The sequence below is a fragment of the Dipodomys spectabilis genome, unplaced genomic scaffold (assembly GCF_019054845.1).
Source record: "Dipodomys spectabilis isolate Male_0828 unplaced genomic scaffold, ASM1905484v1 ptg000054l, whole genome shotgun sequence".
In the NCBI taxonomy this organism is placed as follows: Eukaryota; Metazoa; Chordata; class Mammalia; order Rodentia; family Heteromyidae; genus Dipodomys; species Dipodomys spectabilis.
Genome location: NW_024870731.1, coordinates 29,224,661 through 29,236,818, shown reverse-complemented (window position 1 = coordinate 29,236,818; position 12,158 = coordinate 29,224,661).

The window sequence follows — 12,158 nt, the reverse complement described above, 5'->3', positions numbered from 1 at the left end:
CATATTATCTTCTGATCCCTTTCTATTTGTCAGACCATCTCAACTCTAATCCTTTAATTCCATTTAGCAAACAGGAGTGGAAAGAATGAAAAAAAAGAGATAACCCTCAAGCATAGAGGTTGTGGACAAAAATAAGTTCTCATGAGGAGCAGACATTTGTCTCTTTTTATTAAACAGCTCCTGAGACCCTGCTGGGCCACTGTACCACTGTACCAGGCTTCTCTTCTCTGAAGTAGATAGCTATTGGGCCTGTATGTTGTAGATGAATGGAAGGACTGTGTGGATTTGATGACCCTTTAGAGATGCTCCATTTTATTTTTATTAAACTTCCTATATGCACTGGGAACCCATATATTTTTGCCTCTTTTCTAGAGAGGCATATACATTATATGTAACATATAATATATTAACATATATGTATTTATACATGCATATAGATGTATATAGATATGTATGTGTGTGATCTGTATTTCCTAAAGTATCGATCAGATTCTGATCAATATTTCCTAACTTCTTATGTGTTTTGTTAGCCCTTGTTGATCTGTATGATAAGAAACTTGACGGAAACTGCCCTAAGTAAAAGGAAATTTGTTGATTCACATCTATGGGAACTCTCAAACAAACCCACAGTTTCTTCAAGATCCTTACTGGGAGACTAAGCAACATCTACACTTACAAACATCCTCCTTAAGCAGGTCCTAACTTCTGTATCTCTTTTCTGAGTTCACCCGGTGGCTGTTGACACATCGGATTTCTTGGGGGATCCAAGAAAGTCATAAGTCTCAGGGACTCAACTTCCCTGGGACCCTTGCAGAGATATGACTGATGACTGACTTATACCCTCTATTGGACTAACCCAGGCTCCTATTCTATACTGGCTCTTGGTGTTCTCCAGCAGTATTGCGCTCTTCCTCTTTTCAGTTGTAATTTGATTGATAAACACATGCTTCATCAACTGCTTTTCCTCTTGTCTCCCTTACCTTCCAATATTCCTGAAATTCCTTCAACAAACTCTTTACATGAAATACGTGTCTCTGGGTCTGCTTCTGGGGGAATCATCTTGATAGAGGATGTTACAAATTATATTGTGGTGGACAAGTTGGTACAAGTCACTGTGGCTAATAGGATCCTGTGATCATTGGTTAATTCTTTTCCCCATGGGGTCAAAGTCCAGCCTAAATGAAAGAAGGTGGACCAAAACTGGGTGTGTGTGTGGGGGGAAGGGGGCGGTGATAGAACTTCTCAAAGGACATTAAGGAAATAGATCCAAAATAACCCAGAAAGAAAACTACTGAACACAACACCCAGTGCCACATCTCCAACAGGCAAGTTTATTTGCAAGTGCTCATTTTGGAACCTTAGAGACACATTTAACAGCCAGCCAGACCTTCTTTAGCACAAATTCACTACAGCAGGTCAGCAGACTATGGCCTGTTGACCATATCCAGCAACTGAGTGTTGTTTTTTTAAATGAATTCTTAATTGAAACCCATTCATGCTCCTTTGCTTGTGGCTATTTTTACACTGTACACTGAAGGTGAGTAGTTATAACAGAGGTCTTATGGCTCACATGGCCGAACACATTTGCTCTTTGGCCCTTTTTTGCTAAACTCTGAGCTAAACAGTAAGCACTTTGATTTTTTTGGAATTGTCTAACTAGGTTCCAAGATAGCACATATCATTATTGTCAGGTATTCTTCCTGTTCTTTTATAGCTATCTCCATTTTGAGGAATGGAACCTAAGCAATCGGTAATTAATTTAGCAGATCCAATCTGTCATTGTTCCTTAAACAAGAACTATGTATCAAATCATTCAACAAACCCTCCAGCAAATCTTCTTAGTAGCTCCACACTCATGGTACTGCTAATGGAATACACTTTGTATAACATGCAACTGCAGCTCTTTCTAAACGGAGTTGTCAGAATGATGATTAATTACCCATATTCAGCTGGAGAGAATGAATTACTTGAAAGACAAATATTGGTGGGTATGAACCTCAACTGACAAACTCAAGTGTGCAAAAATTAAGTTTGTACTCTTCTAAGTTTTTGAAAATTTAATCTAGTACTTTTCAGAAAATATTCCATTGAATTCAGAGGTTTTTCTTTAAACTACTCTTGGGTTAAAGCTAATTGCCATTCAGAAGGTCCCGTACAATCCATGGCAATTCTCTCTCGCTCTAATTCAGTCCTGATTCAAATGTCCTGGGGCCACAACAATTTCTAGAGCAGATCATTGAGGAACCGAGTCCAGGCCTCAGTCTCTTGCTGGAGCTTCCTGATAGACAGCTGGGTTAAGTCTAGGTTATGTCACCCTGTTTATGCCGGCTTTCATCTTTCCTGGCTTTTGGGCTGTGAGTTCTAATTGCTTCATCTTAGCTCTGTCCATCGAGCTCTCAAGCATTCTCCATACTCCCCATCCTGATCCTCAGGCTATTTGAAATTTTCTGGCCCAAACATGGTTCATCTGGAGCTTTCCTAGAGGGCTGAATGCTCTTCCTTATTTTGTTGGAGGACAACAGGAGATGGAGAATTACTCTGTTCCATAACAGCTTACTCTCTACTCTGCAAGACTACTAAGAACATTCTGTGAACACTGCTACAGATATAACAAGACATCAAAGGTGGGAAGAAACTAGCTACAGGTTGTGAATTACTTATCCAGTACTCTAAGAGTCTTCTACTTTACTCTGTTAACTGAGCAGCCAGTAATATTCTTTAAATGAAGGAGGCCCAGATGAGCGTGGCTTGGCTCTTTGAGTCCAGGGATGGAGGAGATTCATTTGAGGGAAGTAATAATGTACATATCCCTCAATCGGAGTCACTGATTATTATCCTCATCATCATTAAGATGCATGCTCTTTCTTAGGAGCTTACTTTGTATCTGGCATTGTGCTAAATGCTTTTCATAGGTTAGCTAATTTGATCATCCAACAATGTTATCACTTCATTTCTTGCCAGTCTCAATAAATGGAGGTAGTATGTATACTTAGAAAGGCTAAGTGGTTTGCCCAAGGTCAGCATCTAACAAGTAGTGGAAATAGGATTCACATCAAATCCCTTCTGATGCCAGGGGTCATTCTATTACCAACAGTGTAATTCCCACTTTTGATTCTGCATTTCTGTCTCTGTATCCTAAGTGAAGACCTTTATTGATGAAGTCTCTGGGTCCTTAAAAGCTAAATTAGGAAGCCAGTTGCTGGTGGCTCATTCCTGTTGCAATCCTAGCTACTCATGTGAGGCTGCGATCTTAGGATCTTGGTTTGAACTCATCCCAGGCAGGAAAGACAATGAGACTTTTATCGCCAATAAATGACCAAAAAAGCTACCAGTGGAGCTGTGGCTCAAGTGGTAGAGGGCCAGCTTTGAGCAAAAGAAGATCAGAGACAGTGCCTAGGCTCTGAGTTCAAGCCCCAGGACTGACACAGAAAAACAAACAAACAAAAACCCCCAAACAAACAACAAAACTAAATTAGGGCTCCCTGGGAGAACTTCATTTTATTCAATTCCATTCTTTCTTGGACTCTGTAAGAACAAATTTTTAGAATAATAGATTCTCTAAAAGCTAATTCTTCAAGCCAGCAGTCAGACAGTCTTTTCCTGTGTTTATTGCAGTGAATTTATACTCTCATCCTCACTTGACAGCTGAAATAACCACTGGGAGCCTGTGCTAATGCTTGTACTTTAGGAATCCAGCCAATGAAATCTGCTGGGTAGAAATGAATCCTATCACAACTGCTGCTGGTGTCAGACTCGGTTGTCTTGGGGACAAATATGATCAGTTCTTACTTTCTAAAGGCGTATCAGAAGCCAGGCATGTTGGTTCATGCCTGCAGCCTTCTTCCATCAGGAAACAGACATCAGGAGGATTGTTGTTAGAGGACAGCATTTGTATTAGCAAGGCCTTTCTTGACCACCTTCCCAGATGTGGTAGTATGCACCTATCATCACAGCTGTGCAGGGGCAGAAGTAGGATGATTGTAGTCTGAGGCCAGTGCCCGGCATCAGACCCTACCTAAAAAAAATAACTACAGCAAAAGGGTTGGAGGCTTGGGCTCAAATACTAGAGCTCCTGCTTAGCTAGCACCAAGGCCCTGAGTTCAAACCCCAGTATGGTAAAAGTAAACAAACAACCCCACCCTGGAGATTATCAGAGATAATATCTGCCCTGTGAGCCACAGAAGATTTGATAGTGACTTTATGATCTGTCCTAATGTGGAACAGGGAAATGTCTCCCATAGAGGGAATCATTGTGTGAAACTTCTTTACTATGGATTTTAAGGTGATATTTCTCTGGCCTTCAAACTTATACTCTTTGATACGAGATACATCCAGACTCCAGCTGTTACCAGAAAAGACATTCTGTAATCTCAGATTGAAAACTTAAGGCTAAATGAAATTGAAGAGGGGACAAGATTCAAAGGCAGACAACTTGTGCTTCCTATAATTCAAATAGATGGGAAACACTGAAACCTGAGAAATACAAGTTAGGAGAGGGAGGGGGAGGTAAGAAGGGAAGGAGGGAGGGGGGGAGAGAATAATGAACTATAGCAGCTGAAAAGTGTTAGCTCATCTACTTAAGGATTAGATGGCATTTGATGCCTGCCATTTTAGGTAGCACTGCAGTGAGGAAGTGGCAGACAGATTCCCTGACCTCATGGTGTCTTCCTTTTAAATTTTTACACATGCTTTTTTTTTTTGATGAACATATTTCTGATGGCCAGAAAAACAAATAAACCTCTGATGTCAAACATTCAGATTAGCCTTGAGGCAGAGATAGGGTGGAACAGGAGCTAGGCCCATCCCTAGGGGTTAGGAATCAGTCTGTATGTTGATCATCAGATAGAGCTCCGAGTCTCTACATAGCATAAAAGAGGGAGGTAAACGAGTCTGGTAAATGAAATTCCTAGATATGAAAGTGGGCCACACCAGGACAGACTCTCTGTTCCTGGGTAGTTTGTCTTTCCAGGCCTGCAGAGAATAGCAGGGGCCAAGAATTAAACAATAATTTTTCTCAACCTTGTTGTGCCTCTCATTGAAGACAGAACAATCTTCAAGGGCTCAGCAAATATAACGCCCAGTTTCTTGATTTAGTACAGTTATTGTTTAAAGGTTGGCACAGGCTTAACAAAGCCACAGAACCTTCTGGATTTCTGATTCTGGCCCTACCCTCTCAATAATGATAATACTCATGACTATGAACTTAACCTTGGGACTATGGAGAGAAGTCATTTTCACTCAAGAGAACTCACTTCAATTGCTTGGATTTGTAGAAAGGAAGAAAAATGCAACACCACTCTTATTTGAGAAGCAGGGCGATGTTGGGATATGGCCTCCACTGAGAGCCTCAGGAAGTTAACTGGATTGGTGAGTGACCAGCAGAGCTGCCCTGCCCTAATGAAAAATCAGCTCCTGAGGGCTGGCCATGAGCCCTGCAGGATCCCAGCTGGCTGCTCCCTTAGACTCTTCTCTTACCACCTGTGCTGGCTACTGAAATTCTCTGCTCCAGGGAACTTCCTTAGTCTTTGGCCTTACACAGCCCCATCCTTTTTATTGATTATAAAGAAAAGCACTTTTGATAGAAGCTGCTGCAAGAGAAAACATGATTTTCTTCTCCCAACTTGACTGGTTTTTACCATAGTCCCTAACAGTCAGTCACCTTCGAAGATAGCACTTCATGACAACATGGCCTTGATCCTAACATAAGTATTAACTCCTGCCTTAATGGTGTTTGCCTTGTGTAAGATGTGATCTCAGACATTAAGATTTATTTCCTAGGCTGACTTTGGCTTTTCTCTGACACCTGGAGATTCTACTACTGGTAACGTTTTCCACGGTTTTGAAGTGAAGAGAGTTATTTATTTTTTTAATTGATTAGGATGCTGGAATTATCTCAAAGTGGTTTTCCCTTCTGTTGGGTGTCTTATTAAATCTTTTTTAAAAAACACATATTGCGAGCCCTCTGTTCTGAGCATTACCTTGCTTCCTCTAGACTCTGATCATAATGTCCTAATCGCAGTGGCTCTGTGCTTCCGCTTCTGGTGGTCTATTTTCAACAAAGCAGCCACATTGATTTTGTTAAAGAAAATCAGATCACACCATGTTTCTGCTCAATACCCACCCAAGTCTACCATCACAACTGGAGTAAAAACTCAAGACTAAAATGTGTCATAGATCTGCCTAATTCTCATTCTCCTTCCATTTCTTATCCTGTCCCACTAATCGTTCATTCCTTATTCTCTTTGCTTCTGCCATATTCATCTCCCTTCTCTCCTTGCTCATCTTCAAATTTATGAGATATATGCCTACCTCAGGCCTTGACACTTGCTATTTCCTCTATCTAGAATGTCCCCTAGTTAGGTATTCTTATGACCAACGTCTCATATACTCAGGAAAGAATCACTTTGTCCTTGAGGTCACATAGGACAATTAATCTAAATTTTCTTTTTTTTTTTGGGTCCGGTCGTGGGGCCTGAACTCTGGGCCTGGGCGCTGTCCCTCAGCTCTTCAGCTCAAGGCTAGCGCTCTACCACTTGAACCACAACACCACTTCTGGCTTTTATCTTTTTGCTTATGTAGTACTGAGGAATCGAACCCAGGTCCTCATGCATGCAAGGCAAGCGCTCTACCACTGAGCCACCTTCCCAGCCCCTCTAATGTAAATTTTCATATCCACCCCATCATTGCTGTCATGCTTCCTGTTGTGGTTTGAGTTTTGGTTGTCACCCATTTCTATTAGCAAGTAGCTACAGATCTACAGATGCTTTTCTCAGGATCTAGAAGAAAACTTGATGATATAATGTGCCAATAAATATCTAAGGAATGAATAAATGTATGGCAAATATTCATTCTAGTATCATTAAAATGGAAAACAAAGACAAATGGTCAAGAACGAATCTGTGGGGGATTTGTGGACAAAGCATTGCTTCCGAGTGGGAGGGGCAGCGGTCTCACACAGTGAGCAAATATCACATACTATGAAGTGCTTCTTAGGAGTTAAAAAAAAAAAAAGCCGGGCGCCAGTGGCATACGCCTATAATCTTAGCTATTCAGGAGGCTGAGATCTGAGGATCACGGTTCAAAGCCAGCCTGGGCAAGAAAAGTTTGTGAGACTCTTATCTCCTTATCTCCAATAAACTACTCAGAAAACCTGGAAGTGACACTGTGGCTCAAGTGGTAGAGCACTAGCCTCAAGCTGAAGAGCTGAGGGATAGTGTCCAGGCCCAGAGTTCAAGCTCCACGACCGACAAAAAAAAAAAAAATCTCAAGAAATACATTAGTATGGAACAATTTGTATGGTGTACTATTAGGAAAACAGAGAAAACCATAGAGTGGTGTTACTATTATAAACAAGAACAACAAAACAGTCCCAATATATTTCTGTAGGTACATGTGTATGTGTTTATACATTTTTTGTTTGTATATATATAGTTTTTTTTTTTATTGGTGTTTATACATTTGACAGAGATCCATATGTATATATCTAGAAAAAGGCCCTAGATTCTCTGTCAGTTGTCAATTCTTTTTCTTTACAGTGAATATTTAAGATTTCATTTCTCAAATAAGACTGTTATATATTCTTCTTTTTTTCTTTCCTTCCTTCCTTCCTTTCTCTCTTTTTTTTTTTGTCAGTCATGGGGCTTGAACTCTGGGCCTGGACACTGTCTCTGATCTCTTCAGCTCAACACTAGTGCTCTACCACTTTGAGCCACAGCACCACTTCTGGTTTTCTGGTGGTTAATTGGAGATAAGAATCTCATGGATTTGCCATCCCTGTCTGGCTATGAACTGTCATCCTCAGATCTCAGCCTCCTGATTAGCTAGGATTATAAGTGTGAGCCACCAGTGCCTGGTTCTTTTTTTTTTCTCCAATAGAGCCCCTTAAAGTTGAAAAAAAATGGACACAGAGACTTTAGCCTGCGTACCTACCAGTGTTTGGCTGACCTGAGGTCTAGTTAGCTCTGCTGGAGGCAAACACATTGGGAGTTTTCTCCTGCAGATGATCACCATTGTTTGAATTATTTCCCCAGGGAATGTATTCCAGGAATTCATGGGTAATATGTGGGAAAATAAATGAACTGGAAAAATCCTGAGTGTAGTAGGTATTCAAGGAATATTTACTGAATAAATTAATGTACTTTGCATGAATAAAAAATGAAATATTCAAATGAATACATGCATCTTTGGATGTATGTATTTCCAGTAGGTTCCTGTGTTTTGGCTGAGTCAAGAAAGATATTTGTAAAGTTATGCGTCTATCAGAAGCAGGCCTGAAGGAATATCTTTTAAGAGTCATCCATTCTTGCAGTATGAATATTGGAAAATCTATTAAAAGTCAAATATTGGGAAAATGAACTTTTGTACCTAATACTAATTCAATCTTTGGTGTATGTCAGGTTTGAATACAACACACCACAGAAGAGCTTAAAATAATATTAATTATTTCCAAACTTTGTTTCAAGCTTAAATGGGCATTAGGTTATGAATATGTATTCCTATTAAACCTATGCCAAGGTCTGAGATGCTTTGTGGGCTCAATATGTCAGTCCTTTTCTTGGATAAGCATTTTAAACTTTTGAACATTTTTAGATTTGACAGAAACCTATTGTCCAATGGATCCTCGGCAAAGAGGCAAAACAAAGCATTTATACATGGTAACTTTGTGAACAGATAAGACTGTTTTTACTTTTTCTTTAAAATGCTATTCATTCCATAATAATGTGAATTTCAAATGGTCCTCAACCTGAGCATCTAAATTGCTAATAATTGTTCAGAACACCCTCCTGCCTTGCTTTAGAATCTTTTCCATGTGGCTTCCCAGAAATAACCTATTTATCTTTATCAATATACATCTCATTAAAGATATATATAATGCCCCCATCTGTATATCCAAAAGATCCAAAAGATCAAAAAGATTTGGGGTAAAGGAAACTAAAAATATATCTAAGAATTCCTTTGTTAAAAGTCCTCATTGAAGTTTCAATATTTGTAAGATTACTGTTTTAAATATTGATCCCGCCATCCCTTCATGTTGATAGAATGCTTTTACTTAGTTGAGTTTTCTGAATACACACACACACACACACACACACACACCCCACAGTATTTATGTACCTGGGCACTGGTGGCTTACACCTATAATCCTAGCTACTCAAAAGGCTGAGATCTGAGGATTATAGCTCAAAGCCAGCCCAGGCAGGAAAGTCTGTGAGACTCATCTCCAATAAACTACTCAAGAAAAGATGGAACTGGTGCTGTGGCTCAAGTGGTAGAGTGCTAGCCTTGAGCACTGGGAGGCACAGGGACAGCACCCAGGTCCTGAATTCAAGCCCCAGGACTAGCAAAAAAAGTGTTTTTGCATTCCACATTTCATCCTTTCTGGCTAGAATAGCCATGGTCACATAAAGGATTTCTTTTGGCAATTTTGGAGGCTATGACATGTAATAGCATGGGTTATCATTTAAAATAAGTACAAAAATACAACATCAACTTTCCATGGGCAAATATTCTACTATAATATGTAAACTACTCAGTATTTTCTTACTGTACTAGGAAGTGTGAATTAGATTATGATACGATGGGAAATGAGAGTTTGAAGTCATTCCAAACCTGGCAAATCTTCACCACTGCCCAAAGTTTTTCAGGAGTTGTGAAAACATCAGAGTGCCTTGTGTCTTGAAGCTTTCTTTCAACAACCCAAGAAAGGACCCCAGCACGCAAGCAGAGCTAAGCACTGCATCCTCGAAGCAGCTTACTGAATTAATAAGACAAATCAATTAATGTAATGTGCTGTGGCTTCAGGATAAAACAAGAAAGTGGACAAATGTGGAGCTGTTTACCATACTGGGATCAAACACCTAGGAAGACTGAACAAAACTTTCTCCTTTTTCTAAGCCTTCAAGAACTCAATATGGCTCCTGCGATGGATTCAGCTATATTCGCCACAAATTACTAGTTGAATGCCTTTCTTCAATGTGATAATATCCCTTCCCCTGCTTCTCTCCTCTTTTCTTTCCTTTCTCTCTCTTTCTTTTTTCTCTCTCTGTTTCTTCATGTGAGAACACAGAGAACACCGAAAGAACATGATCAACCGCAGAGACTCCACTGGGAGTTGAAGCTTCATTTCAGCTACATTTCTATTGAAGTTCCCCAGGATGTGGCAGTTTTTTTATGGCAGCCTGAGTTGACTAATACAGACTTGGATAGTCTTCTGTGTAGTGCTTTTCGGGGGGAGGTTGTGGTAGGCACGTGCTGGCTATTTGCCAAATAGCCTCATTTCCTGCCTGAAAACAGAACTGGACTCTTTTCCTGAGCTTCCTTGAGTTAGTGGGGACAGAAGCCAGAGTTCTGATGAATGGTCTGTGGACAACTCGGTCTTATCTAGCACTTCCACACTTAGAACAGGTCTCTGTGCTAGCTTTCCCTTCCCTGCCTTCTGGGGGAAAGCAGAGGCTCAATGGAAGATTACATAGGCCTAGAAATGGCAGAGCCTCTTAGGTATTTTCAGCCTAGAGTCCATAGATTCTTTGGCAAATGGATGAAATTCCAGAAATCTTTGAGCCTGATAAACAATAACAACAACATATGTATGTTTTGAGAAAACTTAAATGTAGCATTTCCTTTTACTTTGAATGTAGGCAAATCATTACTGTGGTATTCACATTGCTCAGACTCTCTCACTCAGCGAAAACACAGATATTTCATATTGTATTACAGTTGTTGATGTGCCGACATATTTTTTAATATTCAAGATTGCTTTAGAATTATGATCGTTATTAAACCTGCTGTTACATTTTGTTATTTAATGTTTTAATAAAGAAGCCAGTGCATCACTATATCTCAAGTTTGTTTTTAAAATATTTGATTAGTGAGTTTAAATTTTGTTTTATGTATTTTAAGGCTATTATCCTGAAAAGGAGGAGGTTGACAGACTTCAAAAGACTTCCGAGGTTAACAAGTTACATGGCAGTTGAAAGAGCATGAGTCAGCGTGATAATTTAAGGACCTTAAGAGACTGTAGTATTTGTTAGTCTTTCCAGATGAAAAGGTTCACAATCTCTTAAGACAGGGGTCAGCCAATGTTCCTTGTACAGGTTCTAGACAGTGAATATTTTGGTCTTTGTGAGCCATACGATCCCTATTAGAATTATCCAACTCAGCAATTATAGTGTGAAAACACCTATAAAGAACACATAAGTGAACAAGCTTGGCTGTGTTCCAGGAAAACATTATTTATAGGCTTTGAACTTTGAATTTCATATATTTTTTCACATGTCACTCGTATTCTGATGGATTTTTGTTTCAGCCTTCTTAAAAAATATGAAAACCAGTGGTAGGCATGTGCTGGCTATTTGCCCAACAGGCCACACAAAAGCTGGCAATGGGTTTGTAATTGGCCAACCCCTAATCTACACCATAACAAGAGTGGTCGGTAGTTTGGGTAAATGTTATTGTACTGACTTCCTGGATAATTCAATTTGAACCTTACTTGAGATGTCATTGAATGGGGTCTAAAGCAACTCTGAAAAGTCTACTCTTCCTAAATTCAAATGGCATCCTAGTATTAACATGCATCCTTCACCTTTACAGCCTAAGAAAAACATATGGTGCTTGAAAAAATAAACATGGAGCTCTGCACCTCACTGAACCCATTAGATTAGGACTAAGCTCTGAACTTTCACTATACTCTCTACATGATTTTACACAGAGAACTGTAGAGTAGACGTGCGGCAGCAAAGGATGAAGAGTAGCTCTAGATTTCTCCTCTTAGGCTCTTGGTCTCTATTTCCTTTTCTTTGAGGTTAAAATTTGCAAAAATTACCTTATAAATATATTTTCAAACATATATTTCACTATCAGCCTATTGATGGTACCAAGTAAGAAGACTAGAGTTTGGAATCCTGTGTTTAAGGGATGGTTTCAGCAAGTTGTGCCTCTTCCTATTATTTTTTTAACTATTTTTCCTTCCTCTCAAGCTTTCTTCTTCTTGGTTTTCTCTTCTTACTCTTCTATTTTCTTCTAACAAACATTTATGGAGAACCAAACAGGCCTTCATTTTAGGACCTTCTTTTCAGATGCCCTGAGATTTGATTGTTTCTGTTTTCCTACATATTGTCTTTAAATTTTTTGATGACTTTTTTTTGTCAGTTGTGGGGCTT